Here is a 22,085-nt window from a genome sequence, read left to right on the forward strand (position 1 = left end):
TTTTATTGTAGCACTTGTATGCTTTGCTGTGTGGAGAATAACCAAGAAGAATGCCTTCATCTGCTCTAGGTTCAAGTTTGCCAAGTTGCTCATCAGTATTCTTAATATGGCATTTGCTCCAAAAGATTTTGAAGTGCTTTACCGAAGGAGTCTCACCATACCAGAGCTCATGAGGAGTTTGAGTGCTGTTCACCCGGACATTTGTTTTGTTGAGAATAACAACCGCAGCATATGCAGCTTCACCCCAGAAAGTTGTGGGAGTTCCAAACTCATCAAGCATAGCGCGAGCCATTTGTTGGACTGTTCTGTTCATTCTTTCCACCACTCCATTTTGCTGAGGAGTTTTAGCTGTAGAGAGTTCTCTTCTTATCCCATGTTCTTCACAGAAATCGAAAAATTCATTTGAGGTGAACTCCCCACCTCTGTCGGATCTGAGGCACTTAATTTTGTATCTTGATTCATTTTCAACCAAGGCTTTAAAAGATTTGAATTTTTCGAATGCTTCATCTTTGTGCTTCATAAGTCCTAACCAGACAAACCTGAAGAAATCGTCAATGAATAATATCAAGTATTCTTCTCCTTGAGGTGTCCTTTTCTTGAATGGTCCACATACATCTATATGTACAAGCTCAAGAGGCATGCTAGCTGATCCTTCCTTCTCTGGAAAGTTAGTTCTGGTTTGCTTTCCAAACTGACATGATTTGCATATGGTGTTGTCTGGAATTTTGATATCTGGAAGACCGCGAACTGCCTGATATTTGCATGCTTTCCTTATTTGTGAAAAGCTTAGATGCCCCAACCTCCGGTGCCATAACCAGTGTTCATCATCCTTGCTTAGATAGCATTGTTGTTGTCCTTCTTCAAATATGTATAGATTATTTGGAGTTCTTTTACCTTTGATCACCATTTTACCTATATCGAGATCACGAACAAGACATCCATTTGATCTAAATATCACTTCGGTTCCTTGATCACACATCTGGCTGACACTCAGAAGATTATGCTTCAGTCCATCAACATACAAAACATTTCCAGCTTTGACCTTTTCTTTTAACTGAGCAGTGCCTTTTCCTTTTATAGCTGCAGGAGTATCATTTCCAAAAGAAGCTTTCTTTCCCTTTTCTAAAGTAGAATATGATTCAAGTTTTTCTTTATCACCTGTCATATGCTTCGAACATCCACTGTCAATGTACCATAGATTTTCCTATCCCTCTGCATAAAATGCTATCCCACATCTTTCTGTTTGTGGTTCCTTTATTCTCCATGTTTTGGTGCTTGAGGCTTGTTCCTTTGTCTGCTGAAACCTGCTCCTGCATTCCTAATCTCCATGACCAAAGTTATTGCAAATAGAACATTCAACTTCATTTTCAAGAACCGAAAAGTTGTTATAGGTCCTTTTTGTAATCCCGGTCATACTTCTTTGTTTTTGAGCTTCTCTAGTCATGATCGTTTTATATGCAACACATTGAGCTACTTTGTGACCAAAGTTATGGAAAAAGAAGCATTGTCAATTGAAGAAACTTCTGCGGTTATCAAATCTTCCGGCCAAACGATTGTAATTTCTATTGTCATTCATTCTTGAAGCAAATTGAGAGGATTTTACCTGTGGCTGGTTGTAGCTTTTGTTCATCCTTAAGACGGATTGCCCCTGGTTTACCTGATAGTCTTTGTTTGTAATTGGTCCCTACTTTACCTGGTGATCTCCATTGTGCTTTTGCTCATTCCTTCTTGCTGCATCAAGATAACTCTTTGAGGTGGATGCTTGAGAAGTTTCTCCATTATACCCCAGACCTGTCTTGTTTAGTGGAGAACGCTGTACATTGATGATCTCATCCAGAGTTTCAGATCCTTTGACAAACTTAAGATTAATAGCCTTTGTTTTCTCAATCTCTTTTCTAAGACCAACAATTTCACCTTCTAACTTTTCAAGATATTTTTCTTTTTCATCAATCTGAAATTGTAGAGTATCAATTATCATATTCTTTTCTTCTATACATGTCTTGAGTCTAGAAATTTCTTCATGAAAACTATCCACATCTATAGCATCCATGTAATCATCATCTTCAAATGCCATTAAAATTTTATAGTCGTTACCTCGTTCATCTTCATCACTATTTGATAGACCATCACTATCTTCATGAGTGTAGTAGCTTTTCATATTCGCATTCTGTTTCTTGCTCCATCTAACAGGTTCCTTTCCTTTGTCAATCTTATCCTTATGAGGACATTTCGCAACATAATGACCTACTCTTCCACAAGAAAAACATTTAAAAGGTAACTTACCTCTGAACCTTCCAGTACCCCGTTGAAGATTTCTGACAAAATTTGATTCTTCTTCTCCTTCTGGCACATGACTTGCTTCATAGTAGTCTCCTTTGCCTAAAGCCTTGAAAGCAGCTTCTCTCCTATCTGATGGACCTCCCTTTCTCATTTCATAAGCAGTTAGAATTCCGTGTAGCTGAGACATAGTAAGAATTCGTAGATTTTCCTTTTCTTCTATTGCAGACACTTTAGATTCAAACTTGGGGGACAATGATCTTAAAACTTTTTCAACCACAATAGCCTCTTTTATTTCTTCACCCAAGTTTTTCATGCAATTAACAATCTCGTCTACCCGAAGAAAATAGTTAGCCACACTTTCATCATTATACATTCTGAGATTCTCATACTGAATCCTGAGGGTTTGAAGTTTAGCACGCTTTACCTGTTCATCTCCTTCGTAGCTCAAGACAATCTTGTCCCATATTTCCTTTGCGGATTTATATTGCATAACCTTTACGAATTTTGTTTGAGATAAGCATCCTAGCAGAGTATTGACTGCTTTAGCATTTGTTTCATATTTCTTCTTCTTGGCCGAATCTGTAGGAGTAGCTGAAGGAAAAGTGTAGCCTGTATCTATGATATCCCAAACTTCTGTACCAAGAGATTGAAGATAGGCAGTAACTCTTACCTTCCAATAATTGAAGTTTGTCCCATCAAAGATTGGTGGCCTGATTGATGCTTCCCTCTCGTAGTTGCTCATGATGAATGATCTTCCTTCAAGCGATCAAGCTTCTCTGAAGGACCTGCTCTGATACCAATTGTTGGAAATAATACTGAGAGGGGGGGTGAATCAGTATTATCAAGTTCTTTTAATAAATCTTCCTTATTTATACTTTGAATTATTTTTGCATGTCAGTACCATAAAATAATGAGCATGAACAAAGAAAACAGATAGTCACACCAAAGAACACCAGATGTAGGGTGGAAGCCCAATGTGGGTGAAAACCACCTGCTGCAATATGTCCCTATCTTCTTTCAAATTAGAAACTCCTTTACAATGGTTTTGTACTGGTGCACTCCTTTACCAGTACGCAGGCTGCAAACTGCAGAGAGCTACAACTCTCTCTCGTTTTCCAGTCTCTCCTGGAAAGGAGCTACAACCCCCTACTTCTTTTCTTTCAAGGACCACTTTTCATAAATTTTCAAACTGGATCCATAAACATCAAGAGATCATCAAGTACAAGTAAATCACCCAGTCAACTACAGTAACCAGATCAACAATAACAGTAAACAAAACCTAGAACACCTTATCAACAGAAAAATTCAGCCAACAAAAGGTCTTAAGACAGATCCGCAGTTTTTCTTTATCTGGCCTGCGTGGCTCCGCACTTCACCTTCTGCTCCCCTGCGTATACCAGCAGAGGGTCTTCTGCTGCATCGCGTACCCACGCACTGTTTCTTCAATCACGCGGCATACTGTTACTGTAGGCACGCACCCACATATGCTATCGCGCCGCATACTGCTACTGTAGCCACGCACCCACAGATGCTATCACGCTGCGTACCTACGCACCTACGGCTTCTGAAACGCCGCATACTTTCATTGTGCCTAAGCACCTGAACCTCTGTCGCGCTGCGTACCCACGCACTGCGCCTTCTTCTGCTCTGCGTACCCACGCACTGCTCCTTCTTCTGCTCTACGTACCCACGCACTTGCACCATTAATCACCTGCGTACCTCTGATTAGGGCCGAATTGGCAATCCCACAGCGTCCCACAGATAGCCAGATGCCCAGATCTGATCATGCGCCCGAGAGATCACACTTCATAGATTCACTTTCAACCTTACTTTTATATAAATCAAGCTTTGAAAACCGATAACCCAATATTTCAGATCTTAGGATATTCAATTTGCAAAAAGATGCATTAGCCAAGTGATCTCCTTCCCTATTTATAGTCAAGCCCTTATTCACACCATGGGACAAAACCATCAATAACCAATACAAGGGATCTAAACTGGGGCAAAAATAGATCCTATACCACGGGCCAAAACCATAGAATCAAGAATGGCGGGCTTCTCTGCCTTGAAGTGAGTGAACCGGGGGTATGCACCTCATGAACGGGTGACTTGCGTGTATGAACGCACTTCCTGGCCGGCGTACCTACGGGTACGCACCTTTTGAACCATTCACCTGCGTACCTCTTAATTTCCAACATTTTGAGAGCCTAATCAGAGCATTGCCACTTGAGGGTGTTGCCATCAAGTACAACATCTGTAACATAGAGCCATACCAGAATCATAATGCCAACAATCTTCCTTGACTTATTCACCAATTCCTCTAATCATATTGGTTAGTTGAACTCTAAGGAATTATTCTATTATGCTTTCTTCTTCACTCATTTTGAAACTTTCAATCCTCCTTTTGAAGGTTTGAAGTTTGTCCTCTTGACTTTGTCATCTCCTTCATGACTCTGATTGTGCTTCAGCCACACTTCCTTGGAAGACATGTAGTGCATAACCTTTATGAGTTCATAGTGAATATGGCCAAAGAGAATGGAATTCTTGGCTTTAGAATTAATTCGATACAATTTTTTACCATCTGCATCAATGGGAGGGGCATTAGGGACATCATAATCTAATAGTACATAACTCCAAACATCTACTCCTAGAGACATAACAGAGGCTTCCATCATGACTTTCTAGAAGTCGTAGTTTGTCCCATCAAATATTGGTATCTTTATTGAGTAAGCATTTCGACAATCTTGCCTAGAAATAATTCCTTATGGATCTACTTTTCAGTGGTTAGAGTGTTCTTGAAGGAACATGAATCCAATACTAATTGTTCAAATAAGGAATTACTGAGGGGGTGCGAATCTTTAATAGTGAGATTCTTAAAAATTTCTATGAATATGCCTTTAGTTCTTTCCTTTATTGTATGGTACTAATGATAGAGTTCACATATAATAAAAATGAGAAGCAATATGAGCCATTCATATGTACATAAAATCCATCACATGAGAAACATACACATATTCACACTGATATTTCATGTGGAAACCTAAAGGGAAAAAACCACCAATTTGTTTGTTTTTATGATGTAAATTAAACACCTACTTAATTACATTAGCATTTTTGTGAGAACCCACTCACTGGAGGCACTGACCCCCTTAGGATAGTAAACATCTACTTTTTAACAGGCAACAACCTCTTATGAATTCAAACCACCACGTACTCTAGCCATTGTTCTTCTTTTCATAGAATTTTCAATCTAGAAAACATAGTCACATACAAATATAGAAATATACTAGTCGGGTTTACTGCAGAATGAACTTCAACTATTGGTCCTCTACTATTCCACGGGCTCTCTTGGCTTCACACACAATTCCCCTATCATATCCACTCTACCTTCTATTCCATAGGCTCACTGCAACACTCTGCTCCAGTTCAACACTTGGGTCAGTTGCACACCTCTCACACGCTCTACCCTACACTTTTCAACACATACAATAATACTCTCTTTCCCCAGTTTCTCAATGAAAAACATTGGTTTTGTTCCTCTACTGCACTCTACATAATATTGCCTCTACTACCTGTTTCCACACTACTTGAGTGTACTTCTGTATGAGACCTCCATACTCTTATTGAGTCTACTGCTTAAGTTCTATCGTTGCATTAAATATGATGATGGGTTCCTAAGTGCTTCACCAACACTCTATGTGATTCTCCATACTGATAATTTAATCTCAGTCTACATGCACATTCGGAGGACACTCTGCATGCTTGTTAAAGGCTCACAGATCTTGACTGTACCACAACATGGCTTCTTTGTTTCTTATTTAATATTCTAATATGTGCATGGGAGATCAGAGATGGATTTATTACAACATCGGAACAACCCAATAGTTCCTTCCCTGAGAATCGTGGTCCTTGTTGTCTTGACCAAGCGATTTCTACAGTTTCCTTTAACTTCATCAACCAACTTCTTTGCACACATTTACTTAGCATTTTTTGACCCATTCATCCTTTAACACTTTGTACAATTGTATTAGAGCCTTAACTAATCGTAACTTATATTATAATAACGTTATCAAATCACATAATTTAGATGCCTTTAGCCCCTTATTTCTTAGCCCCCTTATCATTTTCTTTCTCATATGACTACTTCCTGAGACATCCATCTTAGTCATTATGTGTTTCAATATCAGAGCCCTCAAATCTCGTAGTTTATATTCAAGTGATTTTATGAGTTTGTGAGGTTCCGAGCTCTTTTCACTTGGCCCTTTCCTATTTTTCCTCCATGAGATAGGGCACTGTGACTGACTACTTATATTTTAGATGTTAAGATCTTTAGATCCTACCAACAGCCTATCTCCCTTTGTATTTTCTCTATTCCACTTCACTATTTTGGGTTTCCTTTACCACGTGCCAACACTTCAGAGCTCCTGCATATTAGAGATTTCTCATAATTCAATTAGAGGGGTCCCCAAAATTCCAACCTCCAAAATATTTTCCATGTAGCATCACATAACACTTATGTGCTTAGGCCTTATTTTCACCCTTGGTCCTTTGGAGCTACCTCGACCACGTGCCAAACCACATCGGAGACCCTTTATCAGATCAAAACTATTCTATAAACCAATTAGATAGGAGTTACAAAAACTCCAACCTATGATATGTTCACATTCTAGATGACATCATAATGTCATTATCACTCCATGTGGCACCACCTTAGTGGTGACACATCACCCTGGTTTGTCACATTAGGCACCCAAACATGTTAAATCTAACTGCAAGGTGTCCATGGTACAGTCACATCATGTTGATGTCATCTACCTCTTCAGCTCCTCAGGGGCTAATTAGTTGTTTCCATGTGCATATTAGAGGAAAGAGAAAAGGGTCCATCAGTTCTTGGTTTTTCAACAATTTCCTTTGTTAATCCTTCTCCTCGCAACTTTGACGTTTTTTAAAGAATTACTTTGTTAAGAAGTTACGAGGTCCCAATATGCTACCACATGTCCTGTCTTGCTAATGTTCCAGCTTGCCTATGATATGACCATCCCTCCGGGATATCGGGTCTTCATGCCTTTTTGAGTCCCTTTTAAATAAACTGTTAATGTTTAAAGCCCATACCTCTCATATTCATCCCTTCCGATATCTCGTTCTGAAAACCGACTTCCTCTGATATTCATCCTTTCACTCTGCTGACCTCAAACATTTTGGGTCCCGATATTCTAGCTGCCTCTGATATTTTGACTTGCATAGGACTCCAATACCTTGACTTCGATAGTCCATAAATTTTGATCCAGGAGGCCATTTGCATACTTCAAGACACTATTGGAAAGTTCTTTCAGAGCACCTTCTAGCAAAGAGGGTCTAATATAGGCTTTGAGCCCATATGCTACATGAGAAATGGCTGCAAACTCTCTACATCAAAGTTAGTCCAGTTGACATCAATGCAAACATACCAAATGCCACAAGCGATCTAGACAATGCCAACTGTCTAGAAAATTTAATTTAAATTATAAAAATGAAGTTACGATAACATTAGTTTTAGTTTAAAAATAACATGCAATAAAAAAATTATATATTAATAAGTAAGTATCAAAATAACCACTACATCTATCAAGATTGAAATATAAATACAAAACATGCATTCATCTATCCATGCTTATTGACATAAAATATTGTTAAATCTCTACATTTCTCTTTTAGCTAAAGATATTCACTTAAAAAAGATGTTAGTGCATAAGATACATGGAAACCATGCAGATATTGATGTGTTGATTCCTCATCATGAATACACATATAAATTATATATTAAAATAATCATTTATATATGTTTATATTAACTAGTGTATATGAAAATAAAAAATGCATCCATCAAAATGGAAATAGGAGGAATCACCTGCGAGGTTGTGTGTGAGATTGCATAGAAATAGAATATTGCAGGGTGATTGGTTATCCCACTAACAATTTCTATTTGAAGAAATAATACCAGAGAATAGGAATGCATTGTAATGACTTGTGACCATAGTGTGCATTGAGCACTCAACAAGACATGGTTACAAAAAATAGTATCTGCTAGTTTCTTTAACATTAACTAGAATAGGAAGTTGAACCAGTGGTGGAGCAAGAACATAGTGTTACTAACCATGATGATGCCTTCATAATTTTAACATCATAGACATAATCAACCATGGATTATTCTCCATCTTGACAATAGTAGACTCCAGTATTTGGGTTCAATATATGTCAATTTCTTATTCAAAGATCGCACAACTTCTTGGCTTGACTAGCTCATAGGTTTAATCTATGTCAATTCCTTCTCTAAAAATCATACAAAATTTTCATTGTGAAAACTTAGTACATATTTGATGCCCAACAACTTCAAACAATTTGTATGGAGATGCCCAACTGCACCTATGAGTACTTAGATTTGATTGAGATTTAAATTTTATAAGATGAAACAATTAGAGATAAAATATGATGATCTTACATTCAATTTGTAGGAACAAGTTTAGGCACTATAGACATTAAAACTTAGACATGGTGACTAGCTAAAATTATAAATCATAGATTTTCTTTTGTCTTTATATCTATGTTTTCCTATTTATGAATTTAGACATTGTGACTAGCCAAAATTAGATGTCAGGATTTTATTTTATGTTCTTTTGTCTCTACCTTCAATGGTTGTGACTTTGATGTCCTTCCTAGTGTGTACAATGTATGAATGAAAGGTAAGGGTGTTCCTTCCATGTGATCATTGAGACCAATGGTTTGTTTGTCTCTCTTGATGTAGTTGATTACATGCTTGACTTCATTTTGAGTTTTCACTGTTACAAAGGATAAGGATTTCCTTCCTTATTGGCAGGAAGGAAGAATGGGCTAAAATATCAACAAGAAATGCTTTCTAGTAAGAAATACGTCTGATGATTGTATGTAGGCCTATTGGAAATTAAGCACAACTACCGAAATTAAATGAACTAATCATGCACCATACCTAGAAGTGAAAGACAAATCAAATTGCATATTTTGGTTTATGCCTGAAGGAATGTGAACTAAATGAATTTATAATTAGCATACAAGCTCCCCCATCCCTGCATTACATTCATCAATCAAATATCTGATAATACTTTCACAAAGCTAGTGTAACTGTCAATGCTTGATTGTACTACACACTATAAGGACGACATTGTCCAATAAATATATGAAATGGTCAAGTTTTTAGTATGTAATTTAATGTGATGGCTATGTGCAAGTCATAAGACATATTATGTATTTTAATAGTTTATTATGTTGGTGTGATGACATATAGTTTTAGTTCTGTTGCTTATAGGTTGAGTGTCTCGAGTCTAAAATAGTTGTGGGCACATAGAATTGTTTTCATTGTGTAAAAACAAAGAGTTTGTAAATCTATGTAAAAAAATTGTTTTATTCTGGACAAAAGGAGATTCAACATCTAATTATTCATTTGAATGTAATTTTCTTTCATGAAATCATAATCCAACATATTTTTCATTATGCACTCAATTCTATAAATTCAATTTTTATTTTTACTATGCAATGCTCTATTTTTTTACTATGCGTCATTATGAATTTTTTTCTCTATGTTTTCTTGTTGTGTTATATACATTTTTATTCTATGTCTTTGCTATCATGTTGTATCAGAGTAGGTTATTTTTCATCACAATAGATTTATCATAGTAGGTTGTTACAAATAGAGGAAGAGTAAACATTTATTAGCAACTAGACAAGGAGAAGGTTTTTATCAGTAAAATATGGTAGCTTCAAGCACAAGCTTGACAAATCCATAGATTCCTAAATTTAATGGTAATAAATATGCTTATTGGGCAATCACAATGAATACATTGTTATATTCTCAATATATATGGGATTTAGTAGAGAATGTGTTCCAAGAACTAGCTAATGCAACAACATATAATGCATTGGCGCAACGAGAAAGAGAATTGTTTAGAGATAATAGGAAGAAGGGCTCCAAAGCCCTATTCTACATATTTCAAGCAGTCTATTAGAGAATTTTTCCAAGGATTGCAGGAGTAACAAAGTCAAAGAAAGCATGGAACATTATACAAAAAAGATATCAAGGCATGGCAAAGGTGAAGACAAAAAAATTGTAAATGTTGAGAAGGGATTTTAAAATAATACATATGAAGGAGTCTGAGACAAGAGAATCATTTTTTACAGAAGTTATTGGAGTGGTAACTCAAATTAGATCTCATGGTGAGACACTAAAGAAAGGAGAATAGTTGATGAGATTCTAATAATTTTACTAGCAAGGTTTGGTCCTATTATTGTGGCCATAGATGAGATAAAGGATCTCTCATGGTTTTCACTGGATGAGATTCATGCCTCACTTATTTCTTGTGAACATAGACTCAAGAGAACAAAAATAGTTCATTTAAACATGCCTTCAACGCACAATTATCGGTTGCTCAAGCTAGAGACAAACAAATATCAAATACCATAGGTAGAGGAAGGAGTCCACATGGGTGAAAGAATTAACCCTTCAAGCTCAAGTGGAAGAGGAAGTGCTCAAAATCCAAGCTAAATTCAAGCCAAAATCAAGCACAAGGTAAGAGGTATGACAAATATAAATTTCAATATCATTATTTCAGTAACTATGGCCATTATGCAAGTGAATGTAGAAATAAACATGAAGACCTTAGTAAACCAATTTCAAATTTCACAAAAGAAAATCAAAACCAAGATAGTGTGTTTTTAACTTCTAATATAGCATAAGAGAAGCAAAATAATGTATTTTTTTAGACTCTGGTTGTCAAAATCAAGTGATAGGGAACTTATAAATGTTTTCTAACTTGGACGAAAGTGTAAAGTCTAAAGTCATATTAGCGATTAACAATAAAGTGTTAGTGAAGGGTAAAGGAAAAATTAATATTCAAACCATGAAGGGGGAGAAGAAGTATATTTCAAATGTGCATTTTGTTCCAGGTTTCAAAAATAATCTTATAAGTATCAGAAAACTTATGCAAAAGGGGTATAAAGTATTTTTCAAAAACGGAGAATGTTGAATCTTGGTAGGAAAATTTTTAGTGGCGAAATTTTCATTAATTGGCTATTTTTTTTAAATTTTCTAAAGAAAAAAAAAATTAGTCAAGTGGTGAAAGTTTCACCTAGTTTTTACATATAAGTGATTAAATGGATGATATTCACAAAAAAAAATTACCAATTTTAATAGTAAATTACATGTTTTTTATTAAAAAAAATTCTATATTCTATATGTATAACTTTTGAAACTAGACTAATCTACTATAACACTATACATAGGCATAATATTTGAATCCTTTAAGAAATCCCTAAATATTGGATAAATTTCCAAGTAAGTAGTTGATTGCAAAATTCAAAATGAAAAGTAATAGAATGTTTCCCCTAAAGATAAAACCAAATTTGAAGGTAGAAGGTGCTCAAGCACAATTGTCAATGAATACATGAGAAGATAAAAGAAAGGTTGCAACAATCACACAAACAAACTTTCAAGATGTAATCATTGATGAAAATTGGCTATGGAATTTAAGATTTTTCCATTTCAAATTTGGAAGTATAAACTTGCTACAGAAGGAATGCATAGTAGAGGGATTTCCACTAATAGAAAAACTAGAGATATTATGTGAAGGATGCCTCTTGAGCATGTTAGGATATTCCGACACATAAGAAATAGTTAAGTATAACTTGGTCTAGTGTAGAGTTAGGTGAAGTGTGTTTCTTTACTATGTACTTTTTTAACTTACAAATCTAGCGGTCATGATATGTTCTAGATATGAAGTGATCCGACAGTTTATTCTCTCCTCGGTATTACCAACACTTGATCTATGGCTTAACACCCAATTGGATCATGATACCTATTTAAAGAGCATGGAGGGTCATTTGTAAGGTGACCATTCTTCAGAGAAGCTTATGTAAATTTTATTTTTTTTATTAATAAATTGTCTGAAGTGGCCACGTTGGCTTAGGCCATGGACTGTTCCCCTCTTTGAGGGTTTTAACCACATGAAGAATACTGGTGTATTGACCTGTGATCTATTTTTGAGAGATGTCCTTTAGTTTTCTATCGAATGAACTTACCCTGTAAATTCCTACATGGTATCAGATTTATCTCAAGGCTACATCTATTGGTGATCCAAATCCAAAGCTGGTACAATTGCATCCAACTGTCATTTCCTAGATCTACTGTTTCTGATAACTTTCAGGACGAGAGGACTGCTCTATTTTGTTATAATCATTTGTTCCATTGAAGAACCCCTTTGGTTTCATGCAAAAAGGTTTCTGGTAGCCCTAACCACGTAATTTTTATGATCTATACGTATATAGTATTTATTTTCATTTTTAGTTATTCATTTGTCAATTTATTTCGGTTTATTTAGCTCTCAGTTTTTTATTCCTGGATATATACATTTCATTTCTATGTATGTTATTTTACCTGCGAATTTGCGCGATCTAGGCAAATCAGAAACAAAAGGGAAGGATTTTCCCCATGTATATGCTCTTTTCTGTTGCGCCTTAATGTGAGCTCAGAAAATAAAAAACATTGAGTAAAATATTTAGTTTTCGGTGAAAGCTAACTTCAAGCCATAAGGTTTGGTTTTTTTTGCATGTCCCTGTTGGGTTGCGTGATTTTATTGTTTTGTAGGCAAAAAGGGATTTTTCAAGTAAGCACGCACTCCAATGCTTTAGTGACAAAATCAAAATCCATTCCTCTTTTCCAAAAATTACTAACCTTTTAAACTCGCTCACTTGGTCCAAAGTTACTTTATGAGAATAGAGATCTTGGGTTCAAGTTTTTCTTTTTCTTGAGTTACTTTTTCAAAAATCACATGTAACTTATGTTTTAAAGCTACTTTATGTAAAATTGTTCTCACCCATTATAAAAAGTGAGTCACTTATAATTCTAAAGTCTCTTTATCTTTTATTTAAGTTACAATTTAGTGGGTAGCTCATAAAGTATCATTGTAAAAGTGAATTTCAATTATTTATAAAAGTGGGTCACATAAATTTTTTTTTAAAGTGAGCTAATTATGTTAAGTTTGGAAAGAGGTGGGATTTTTTCTTTTAAATATAACATTATCATTCACTTCTGTACACTCACTTACTTCATCGGTATCTTCAACAACTTTTCTTCGAAAAGCCATAAATTTTTCATCTGGAAGCCGTTTTCAGAGCTGTTTTTTTTAATCGGATTAATTTTTCGAGATATTTCCATTGGATCACTTAGTTTAAGCATATACAGCTTCATTTTTTGTGTAAAATGGAAATTCCATGCCAAGTTATTCTTGACAACACCAATTACTTCTATTGGGTGTCCTACATGGAGGATTTACTTAGAAGTAAATGTCTTTATAAAATAGTCTCAGGGCAAGAGTCTAAACCTAAAGATGGAGATAAGGCATTCAAATGGGAAAATAAGAAATATCAAGCACATGGGTTGATAGGGATGTCTATTTCTACAGACCTTAGATTCCATATCGCAAAACTGATACCCCTAATGAAGCAATGAAACAACTCAATAAAGCTTTTGGAATTAAAAATGAAATAAAAGCCCATCAACTTGAAAATGAGTTGCCTATGTTGGACCCCAATCATTTTTCTTCCATTGAAGATTTTTTGTCCAAGTTCAAGACCCTTAGACTTCTTTTGGAAGGTGTTAAAGTTAAGAAAGAAAATGTTATACTTATCTATTCCATCCTTACTAAGTTAGGACTAGCCTACTCTGTGTTTGTTTCCACCACCATTCTACTAGAGAAGCCTTTATTTCTCAAGGACAAGCCTACAAGTCCCCGTCTTTTGATGCATTTTTTTATTCTTTAATAAGATAACAATTAAAACTCTTACATCTTGGTCTTCTTAATCTTGGAAACTCTTCTAAGAAAGCCTTAGCTGCTGAACGGAAACCAAGTTCAAAGAATCCTAAGAAGCAGCATCCTAAAAAGAATGGTCCTAAACCAACCAAGGGTCCTAAGCACTTTCAGTATCAAAATGAGAAATCGATTCAACAAAATGATAAGGAAAATAAAAACAAAGGGAAGAAGACTAATAGACATTGCAACTTTTGTAATCAATATGGCCACTTAGAATCCAAATTCTTTAAAAAGATGGAAGCCTTGGAAGTAGCAATGAAGAATTATAACATCCATTTGGAGCACTCTTCAACTTCATCTTCAAGAGTATCACTTTTTGCATGTAGTTGTAAAGCATCTTAGTTTGGTTATGCACTAAATGTATATTCTTCTTCTCATTCTCATGAGTGGCTCATTGATTGTGGAGCTTCTTATCACATGGAAAAAAACAAAACCATGTTTCCTTCTTTAATTGATTATAACACCAAAAATATATATCTTGGAGATGATAGATCTCTTAGAGTTGTGAGGACTGGAACTATTCATCTAGACAATGGTCAATTTAATGTTGTATTATGTGTTCCAACCTTATGTTGCAAACTTCTATCTGTATATTAGATAACTCATTCAGGTGAAGGTAAAATCGTTGAATTTTCACCTCATGATGTTGTAATTAAGGACCTGAGAGATCCTAGAATAATTTTAGCTACTTGCATCGCTGATGATTCTACAAGGTTGTATAAGTTTAACAACTTTGGGTCATCAAATCTTCCCTTGGTATTTTTTGCTCATAATGATGAAGTCAACAAACTTTGGCATGAGTGATTTCATCACTTAAACTATCGCTCCGTTCAAAATCCATGTAAAGAAAATATGGTGACAGATCTTCCTATGGTATCTTGCAAAGATGGAATTTGTTCTGGATGTGTACTCATAAAACATCATCAGGATAGTTTTAAAAAAACGTGCCTCTTGGCATGCCTCAGACCGTTTACAGATTGTTCATAGTGATTTATGTGGTCCACTTCCAGTTGTTTCATTCTCTGACTACAAGTATGTCTTAACTTTCATTGATGATTTCTCCAACTGCACTTGGGTATACTTCTTAAAACATAAAAGTGAATTATTTAACATGTTCTTGGCCCTTAAGGCCTTTGTTGAGAAACAATCTGGACATCAAATTCTTAAGCTAAGAATTGATAACGGCGGAGAATATGATAACAACAAATTCATTAACTTTTGCACTGAGCATGGGATTCAAATGCAACATACTGCTCCATATACTCCATAACAAAATGGTGTACCTAAAAGGAAGAATCACACCTTAAAGGAAATGGTTAATTGTATGCTGCAATATAAAGGACTTAATCTTAATTTTTGGGCATAAGAAAATAATTTTGCAAATTACATAGTATATCGCACTCCTACTAAGATTTTAAAGAATGTTAATCTAGAAGAAGCATGGAGCTTAATTAAAGCAGATGTAAGTCACTTTCGTGTTTTTGGAAATGAAGTATGGACCCATATTCCCGATGAGAAACATAAAGCCTTAGAACCTAAGATTGAAAAATGTATTTTTGTTGGATATTCTGAAGATGTCAAAGGATATAGGCTTCTTTCACCTAAATCCGAAAATGTTATCATTAGAAGAGATGTAAAGTTTGTTGAAAATATATCAGCCTATGAGCCTAGTTCGGTGGATGTGCCACATCTCTCTATCCCTTCTGCTTCTAAAAATATTTCTTCTTCAGATGATGACAGCGAGGATGAAAATCCTCCCCCGCCTTCAAAGGATCCTTCTTCAGCTCCTTAGCTTCCAAAATGGCTCTGTGCTACTCAGGACGCAGCAGGTTCTCTTACATGTGATCCTATAGATCAATGATGTACACATTCTCAGTTCAATAGAGTCTCTTCTTTATTGGCTCAAGATTTAGTGAATTATGATCTTGACACCTTTGCAGAAGCTTCAGGACATCCAGATTGGGATGCAGCTACCAATGAAGAATATCATTCATTATTCACAAATGATACATGGGATCTTGTTCCTCTTCCAAAGGGAAGAAAACTTGTTAGATGTAAATGGGTTTACAGAACCAAGTTTGGACCCGATGGAAAAGTTGATAAACATAAAGCTCATCTTGTTTCTAAAGGATTTTCACAGGTTGAAGGCATTGACAATACTGAAACCTTCTCCCCTGTTTCCAAAATGAACTCTATTCGCCTTGTTCTTTCCCTTGCTGCCTCTTTCAAATGGGAAGTCCATCAGATGGATGTTAAATCTACCTTCTTGTACGGGGACTTGCATGAATAAATCTATATGGAAAAACCTCCTGGCTTTATACAAATAGACTCCATCCTTGTATATCAGCTTAAGAAATCCCTTTATGGTATCAACCAAGCCCCTTGGGCTTGGTATGCCAAAATAGATAGCTTACTTTTCTAGGTGTCAATACTGTCTAAACCAAGAAAGTGGGTAAGTCTCTTATCATTCTTTTTATTTATGTTGATGACCTTATCCTTACTAGTAGTGATCCAAACCTTAAAAACCATGTGAAGTCCAGCCTTAAAAAGCAGTTTGAAATGAAAGAATTAGGAAACTTGCATTATTTTCTTGGTCTTCAAGTCTTGCAATCCAAGGAAGGTATTTACCTTTCCCAGACCAAGTATGCCTATAATCTTCTACGCCACCTTCACATCGAAGATTGTAATCCAACCCCTTCTCCCTTTCAATCTGGAGCCAAAATTTTAGTCACTTTTACTTCCCCTGAAGATGCTACCTTATACCATCAGCTTGTCGGAAAAATTTTGTATCTGACCCATACCCATCCTGACCTTTCCTTGGTTGTTTGCCTTATTTCTTAGTTTATGCAATATCCAGATGAAAGTCATTGCAAAGCAGCTAAAAGAATACTTCATTATGTTCAAGGTACAATTTAGTTTGGGATTCATTGCATTGAAGAAGCATCTCCTCTATTAGCTGGTTTCACTATTCCGATTAGGCTGGTGACCCTGATTATCGGAAGTCTACTGCAAGTTATGACTTCACTCTTAGTTCTAGACCTATTACATGGGCTTGTAAGAAACAAAGTGCCATTTATCTTTCATTAGTAGAAGTAGAGTATCGTGGCATAGTAGAAGCTAGTAAGGAAGCCATGTGGCTTCGTCAGATCCTGTCAGAGTTTGGCTTTCAGCGGAAGCATCCTACTACACTTTGGTGTGATAATCAAAGTTCCATTCAACTATGCAAAGGTCTAGTCCAACATCAGCGCAACAAACACATTGAACAACACATGCACTTCATTAGAAATCTCATCCATGACCATCTTCTTGAAGTGCAATATTGTTCAACAAATGATCAAGTTATAGACATCTTTGCAAAGGCTCTAACAGAGGTGGAGTTTACTAAACTTAAATTTATGGTTAGTGTTAAGGAATTTTTCACTAAGCGCGCATACGCTCTAATGCCTCCTTCCTTCTCCTATTGTGTCATATTTGTACATCCTTCAATCCTATCCCAAGTTGTTCTTAAGGGAGGATGTTAGGATATTCTGACACATAGAAAATAGTTAAGTATAACTTGGTCTAATGCAAAGTTAGGTAAATTGTGTTTATTTACTATGCAATTTTGTAACTTACAAATCCAATAGTCATGATATGTTCTAGACATGAAGTGATCTAACAGTTCATTCTCTCCTTAGTATTACCGACACTTGATCCATGGCTTAACAACCAATTGGTCCATGATCTCTATTTAAAGAGCATGGAGGGTCATTTGTAAGGTGACCGTTCATGAGAGAAGCTTATGCAAATTCTATTTCTTTTATTAATAAACTGCCTGAAGTGGACACGTTGGCTCATGCCGTGGATTGTTTCTCTCTTTGAGGGTTTACGTCAAGGATATTGGTGTGTTGATCTATGATCTATTTGTAAGTGTTTTCCTTCGGTGTTATATCTAAGGAACTTACCTTGTAAATTCGTACAGAGTGAACAATGTAGAGAATCATTTTCAACAAGAAAGTCAATAAGGGAAAAGGAATGCTTGGAAATCATCCATTCAAATTTATGTGGACCAATGCATACACCATCAATTAGAGGAAGCCTTTATTTATTGACATTTATAGATGACTACACAATAAAAACATGGGTTTACTTTCTAATATAGAAAAGTGAAGTCTTTGAGCACTTTTGTTAATTCAAGGCTCTTATTGAATAACAAATTTGACACTACATCAAAATTTTGAGAACTAATAGAGGTGGTGAATAAATCTCAAATGACTTCCTACGTTTTTGAAAGGGGCATGCAATTCAAAAAAATTCACAACAAGGTACACACCTCAACAAAATGGTGCCTCAAAAAGGAAGAATAGAACAATTATGAAAATGACAAGGAGTATGTTGAAGAAAAAGAATTTTCCAAATTATTATTGGATTGACTCTTGTGGCTTGTGCACCAGGTATCATAAATTTATGTACAACCAAAAGTGTAAAGAGCCTGATTATGGAAGAAGCATGGAGTGGAATAAAATGTAGTTTCACTCAAATGATAGTGTTTGTATGTGTGGCATATGCACATGTCGCAGATAAATTAACAAAGAAGTTGGACAACAAGGGGGAGAAATCCATCTTTTTTATAGTGATGAATCCAAGGCATACAATATACACAATCCAATAAGAAAAATAGGTCATAATTAATAGAGGTGTACAATTCATAGAAGAGGAAGCATGGGATGGAAGTTTGTATGAGGAAATTAGTGCAAAAGAATTTCTACCACAAGAAGTGAAAGAAGAATTAGAATAAGTAAGTAATTCTTAAATGGTGACTCCTCCTACACCTGTTCAAGCTGAATAAAGTAGTCCTCAAGTGACATCGTCAACAATGAATATGAAAATATCATGCATTCAAGAAAATACCCTGCCAAGTGTGTATGAAATATTAGAAACTCCACATTCTCCAAGTTGAACACCAAGTGACACATCAAATTCATCTTTGGCAAGCATGAGAAGACAAAACTTCAAAAATTTGAGTGAGATTTATGAGCAACATAATGAAGAAAATAGTGCAGGTTTGAATTCACCTTTTTCTATGTTTTCTAATGTAGATGATGTAATTAATTTTGAACATGCAATCAAGAAAGAAAAATTGGTAGAAGCAAATGATGAAGAAACAAAGTTAATAGAAAATAATGATACGTGAAAGTTAGTGAATTTTCCACGAGGAAAATAAGTCATAGGTGTGAATTTCTATAAAACCAAAAGTAATGTAAAATGAAGGATAGAAATGCATAAAGCAAGGCTAGTTATTAAGGGATGAAAAGAACAAAACATAATACTATGTTGAAACATTCACATGAGTCACAAAAATGGTAACAATGATGACAATTTTAGCAATTACAATGCAACATAAGTGGAAGGTATATCAAATGGAGGTGAAATCAAATTTCTTGAATGGATTATCAAGAGAGGAAGTGTATCTGGAGCAACCACTTGGTTATGAGGTTCAACGACAAGAATACAAAGTCTATAAATTGAAGAAATCTCTTGATGGGATGAATTAAGCACCACACACATGGTATAGTAGGATAGACTCATATTTTCTAGACAATGGATTTAGTAAATGTGATGGTGATCATACTCTCTACATCAAAGATAACGATGTAAGTTTTTAATTGTGGTTTTATATTTAGGTTATTCAATCTTCACAATGAGTGATGATCTCTTCATTGTTGATTTCAAATAAGTCATGAAAAATAAATTTAAAATGACATATTTGGGATTGTCAAGATATCTACTAGGCATAGAAGTGAAACAAAGGGAAGATAGTATTTTTATTGCTCAAACAAAGTATGTGTCAAACGTCTTAAAAAATATTAAAATGTGGAAAAACAAGCCTGTGCAAACTCCGATAGCCATGGGTTTGAAATTGTGCAAAGAAGATTGTAGCAACAATGTAAATCCAACATTATACAAAAGTATGGTTGAGAGTTTGATGTATTTGACTGCAACTAGAACTAATTTAATGTATGTCGTGAGTTTGGTTTCTATATTTATGTAGACACCAAAGAATACACATTGGAAAGTAGCTAAAAGAATTTTAAGATATGTTAACGAAATTAAAGGATTAAGAATTTTGTATACTACAACAAGTGATTTTAGGTTAGTTGGATGCACTAGCTGTGATTGGGAAGGAAGTGCATATGATAGAAATAGAACATCAAGCTATGTATTTCATATGTGTTTGAAAGAAATAGCCAATAGTTTTATTGTTCATAACTAAAGCTAAATATGTTGCAGCAAGAGTGGCAACATGTCAAGCAATTTGGTTGAGAAGAATGTTGAAATATTTATGGCATGAAACAAAAGTAACAACAATAATTTATCGTGACAACAATTCTATAAATGTGTTGTCCAAAAATTTAGTTTTTCACAAAGGAAGTAAACACAATAACACAAAGTATCATTTTAACAGGGGGGTGAACACCAATGGAGAAATTATTTCAGAGCATTGTAGGTGGAAAGAGAAGTTTATAAACATTTTCACCAAACCATTGGCAAGAGAAAGTTTTGTCCATATAAGAGACTATTTTGGAATTGTCAATGTCAGTGGTTGTGACTAAGAGGGAGTGTTGTAAATTAATCAACTACTAAAATTAAATGAACTAATCATGCAGCACACCTAGAAGTAAAAGCCAAATAAATTTGCATATTTTAGTTTATGGCTGAAGGAATGTTAAGTAAATGTATTTCTAATCAACATACAAGCTCCCACATCCCTACATTACGTCCATCAATTAAATCTCTAGTAATACCTACATGGAGTTGGTATAACTGTAAACGCTTGATTGTATTGTGCACTGTAAGGACATTACAAAGTAAATATGTGGAATGGTCAAGTTTTTAATATGTAATTTAATGTGTTGAATATTACATATTAGATATTTTAATATTTTATTATGTTGGTATCATGACATATAGTTTTAGTTTTGTTGCCTTTAAGGTAAAATGTCAGAGACTAAAATAGTGGTGGGTGCATAGAACTATTTTCACTCTGTAAAAACTATGAGTTTGTAAACCTATATAAAATTACGGTTTAATATGGGTGGAAATATCTTAAGCCTCCTACTATTCATGTAAATGTATTTTTCTTTCATAAAATCATAATGCAAAGTGTTTTTCCTTGAACTCTACATTTTGGAAATTCAATTTTTATTTTTACTATGCAATACTTTGTTTCCTGACTGCAATTTTTTTTACTCTTGTGTTTTTCTATGCATAGTATACAGTCTTTCCCTATTACTTTGTTTTTAAGGCATGGAATGGCATCACTACTACATGATGGGGTGTTTTAAGACATTAATTTGAGACAAAAAGACAATTTTGTCTCAACTTGACTATTTTGGCTCAACCTACCCTTTGTATAAATGAGGAAGTGTTATTTGATATCCACTTTCTCATTCCTTCTCAGCTTTAAGAAATTAGTTTGAGACATTTCGTATCCACTTTCCCATTTAGTCTCAGCTTGAATGAGCATGATAATAAAAAAATGAGCGAGTGTAGACAATGTTCTCCTCAAAAAAGTCAATATGCAACAAGACTCGTCTAATAAAATTTTGTATTTGATGTTCCCACTACATCAAAGAGGTGAAAATACAACCCAAACTCAATGAAAGCAAGCCCCAACCTGAAAAAAGTGAACCTTCTCAAGGCAACGAAGGCCCAAGTCTTACCAAGTCTCTGTAAAACCGAGGAAGCAATTAACATTGATCCATAAATCTACAGGAAGCATAGAATAACCCAAAGGTAGGGCTTAACCTTGATAAAGCCAAAGGCGAACTATAGGTTTATAGTTCACGAGTTCCAACTATGCCAGTATCATCACTAATACTTGTATTCTATATTATGGTTTTGTTTAATGCTTTCCCATAATTTGTAATGTAGCTATGCTACCATTACCTG

At 35.1% G+C, this 22,085-nt stretch overlaps 1 pseudogene; it reads left to right on the forward strand.

Annotated features, from left to right (window-relative positions):
* Window positions 1-22,085, forward strand: part of LOC149166083 (serine--glyoxylate aminotransferase pseudogene) — a 76,874-nt pseudogene that overhangs the window by 20,519 nt on the left and 34,270 nt on the right.

This window comes from Pinus tabuliformis, chromosome 5_1 (assembly GCF_031772625.1).
Source record: "Pinus tabuliformis cultivar Carrire ecotype Pingquan chromosome 5_1, CPIR1, whole genome shotgun sequence".
Lineage (NCBI taxonomy): Eukaryota > Viridiplantae > Streptophyta > Pinopsida > Pinales > Pinaceae > Pinus > Pinus tabuliformis.